This window comes from Gossypium hirsutum, chromosome A11, assembly GCF_007990345.1.
Source record: "Gossypium hirsutum isolate 1008001.06 chromosome A11, Gossypium_hirsutum_v2.1, whole genome shotgun sequence".
Lineage (NCBI taxonomy): Eukaryota > Viridiplantae > Streptophyta > Magnoliopsida > Malvales > Malvaceae > Gossypium > Gossypium hirsutum.
Window position 1 is genome coordinate 118,088,891 of NC_053434.1, and position 4,099 is coordinate 118,092,989.

A 4,099-nucleotide genomic window follows, 5' to 3' on the forward strand; every position below is an offset into this window, starting at 1 on the left:
CTGACAATACAGAGATGCCAAATCTACTATGTCTTCGATCTGCTCCTTATAAACGTAAGGACGTCAGATCATCTTGGATCTACTTCGATATGAAAACATCCGAAGGTTAGATCTCTTATGTCTTCGATCTGCTCTCCGTCGAATACAGAGATGCCAAATCTACTATCTTTGATCTGCTCTCTGACAATACAGAGACGCTAAATCTACTATCTTCGATCTACTCTCTGACAATACAGAGACCAAATCTGTCATCTTTGATCTGCTCTCTGACAATACAGAGACGCCAAATCTGTCATCTTCGATCTGCTCTCTAACAATACAGAGACGCCAAATCTGTTATCTTCGATCTGCTCTCTGACAATACAGAGACGCCAAATCTACTATGTCTTCGATCTGCTCCTTGTAAACGTAAGGACATCAGATCATCTTGGATCTACTTCGATATGAAAACATCCGAAGGTTAGATCTGCTATGTCTTCGATCTGCTCTCCGTCGAATACAGAGACGCCAAATCTGCTATCTTCGATCTGCTTTCTGACAATATAGAGACGCCAAATCTGCTATCTTCGACCTGCTCTCTGATAATACAGAGACGTCAAATCTATCATCTTTGATCTACTCTCTGACAATACAAAGACGCCAAATCTGTCATCTTTGATCTGCTCTCTGACAATATAGAGACGCCAAATCTGCTATATTCGATCTGCTCTCTGATAATACAGAGACGCCAAATCTTTCATCTTTGATCTGCTCTTTGACAATACAGAGACACCAAATCATCTTGGATCTGCTTCAGCGTAAACACTTGAAGGTCAGATCTGCTATGCTTTAGCCTATTACCCTACTGCTTAGGGGTTAAGGCGCATCAATCTTCGTTGTCCCTTGAAGGACATGACCTGTATAATGTGTATGAGTTCATGCCTAACGATTAGGATGCTATGATCGAAATGAGTCAAATGCTCCTAATTAAACCTGTTATAATGCAAAATGTTTATGAATATGACCTCTATTCCAGACATCACTACTCATTCTTTCGTTGAAGCTTAACTTTATTTCTCTCAAATTATAATTCTTACTCAGCCTGTGGGTTTGTACCATTCTTCAAATGCTATGACCCACCAAAATGTTTGTAAGATGATCCTCTCCTAGGATCGAACCATTTGATTTGTCCAATCATTATTTTAGACTAAAGAAAGAATTTCCTCGAGTTCTTTCGAACCTCTCTTACGTGAATTCCTCGAACAATTGTTCCGTTTTAGTTTCTTGTATTATCTAGAAATTTCCGGAGTAATGAACAAAACTTCATTTGTGAAAATTATTTAGTTAATCTATCATTATTTAATGCAGCACACTTTAAGAATAATGGAAGATGAATTTAATCTTGAGAATAATTAGATTTGAATAAATTTGTAAAAAATACAAAGGAAATTAATCTGAAAGCCTATCTTTGAGAAGAATAAGAATCTAAAGATAGCAAACAGGACAAAAGTTAGATGCCCTAGATATCGCCGCTTGAGCGTTTATATGCCAGCTCCATGAATACTTTCTTGAGTTCAACATGTGTTTAAAAGACCCAAAGTACTTTGTCGATGCCCTGATATGCAACATGCTTTGCTCTTTGTTGAATCAGATATAGTAAGATTACTGTATACCCTTCAAAATTTGAGCTGCCCTTTTGGGTTTTCAACTCAAAACCCCTTTGGTCACAAGGCGCCCTTTGCGGGTTTTCACCTTGGCCTCTCCATTTTTTTTCAAAAACTCATGGCGCCCTTTGCGGGTTTTCACCCTGAATTCTTCTTTCCTTTAGACAAAGTACTTTTTGACTGAGTCTGAATTCACTGGATTGGGTAAAATCTTCCCATCTATTTCCATTAAGATTAATGCACCCCCAGAAAAGGCCTTCTTTACGACATACGGCCATTCCCAACTTGGCATCCATTTTCCTCTAAAGTCCTTCTGAATGGGAAGGATCTTTTTCAGCACAAGATCCTCCTCGTGGAATTCTCTCGATCGTACCTTCTTATCGTAAGCTTGCATCATTCGCTTCTGATACATCTGACCATAGCGAATGGCCCTTAGCCTCTTTTCCTCAATCAAGTTCAACTGATCATATCGCGATTGTATCCATTTAGCCTCATCCAACTTTATTTCTAACAAGACTCGTAGAGACGGTATCTCTACTTCAATGGGTAACACTGCTTCCATCCCATAAACCAATGAGAAAGGAGTTGCCCCTGTAGAAGTTCTGACGGACGTTCAATAAGCTAAGAGTGCAAACGGTAACTTCTCATACCAATCTCTGTAGGTTTCAGTCATTTTTCCCACTATCTTTTTGATATTTTTGTTAGCAGCTTCCACTGCCCCATTCATCTTTGGGCGATATGGAGATGAATTATGATGCTTAATTTTGAACCGACTACAAACTTTTGCTATCGTTCTGTTGTTCAAGTTCAATGCATTGTCTGATATGATTCTCTCAGGCATCCCATATCGACAAATAATCTCTTTCTTCAAGAATCGACTTACAGTTGACTTAGTAACATTTGCATAAGAAGCAGCCTCTACCCATTTTGTGAAGTAATCAATGACCACGAAAATAAAGCGATGTCCATTTGAAGCTTTTGGTGATATTAGCCTAATGACATCCATGCCCCACATAGAAAAAGGCCATGGAGAAGTCATAACATGTAGAGGTGAAGGTGGTACATGAATCCTGTCTCCATAAACCTGACATTTATGGCATTTCTTGGCGTAATTGATACAATCCCCTTCCATAGTAGACCAATAATATCCAAACCTTATGATTTGTCTAGCCATCGTGAAACCGTTAGTGTACGTCCCACAAATACCCTCGTGAACTTCTTCTAAGATTAACTTAGCTTCCACGGCGTCAACACATCTCAACAGTACTTGGTCCTTTCTTCTTTTGTATAAGATGTCCCCGTCCAAAACATAATCGCAGGCTAATCTCCTTAAAGTTCATTTATCATTTTCAGTTGCTTGTTCTGGTCATCGAACTCCTCAAGTAACCCCAGAATTACCTTTCGATAATTAACCAATTAAGGATCCCTTGTCTCCCATTCTCCTCTAAGCTGGTAAATCACCAATGCAGAGTCTCCATATACTTCTAAGGTTCTTATTCTTCGTTCTATAGCTGCTCGGAGTCCCATGATGCATGCTTCATACTCAGCCATATTGTTTGTGCAATCAAAATCCAACTTGCATGTAAATGGATAATAATCGCTATTTGGGGATATCAGGACTGCCCCAATTCAATTTCCTACTGCATTGGATGCCCCATCAAAGCTCAACTTCCAATGATGATCCTCTGTAGCTGCTACACACATCAACTCCTCATTTGGGAAATCAAAATTCAACGGCTCGTAGTCTTCTAGAGCTCTACTAGCCAGAAATTCCGCTATCGCACTTCCTTTTATAGCCTTCTGACTCACATAGATTATGTCAAACTCTGAAAGCAGAATTTGCCATCTCACCATTCTCCCATTCAATGCTGTTGACTCCATCATATACTTTAAAGGGTCAAGTTTTGAAATAAGCCAAGTAGTATGATATAGCATGTACTGTCTTAACCTTCAAGTCATCCAGATTAAAGCACAACACAATTTCTCAATTGGCGAATATCTCATCTCATACTCTGTAAATTTTTTACTGAGGTAGTATATCACCTTCTCCTTTCTTCCCGACTCGTCATGTTGACCAAGCACACATCCCATGGAATTACTAAACACCGACAAGTACATAATTAATGGTTTATCTGGACTAGGTGGAGATAGTACTGGAGCGTTTAACAAGTATTGCTTGACTTTATCCAAGGCATTCTGGCACTCCTTATTCCAAGTACCTTGGTTGCGTTTTCTAAGCAGGCGCAATATAGGGTCACATTTCTCAGTTAATTGTGAAATAAACCGAGCAATATAATTTAACCTTCTAAGAAAACCTCAAACTTCTTTTTGAGTGCGTGGCGAAGGTAAATCTTGTATGGCTCTAACTTTGTCTGAGTCAACTTCTATTCCCTTTTTACTGACCACAAAGCCTAGTAATTTCCCTGACCTAGCTCCGAAAGTACAGTTTGCCGAAT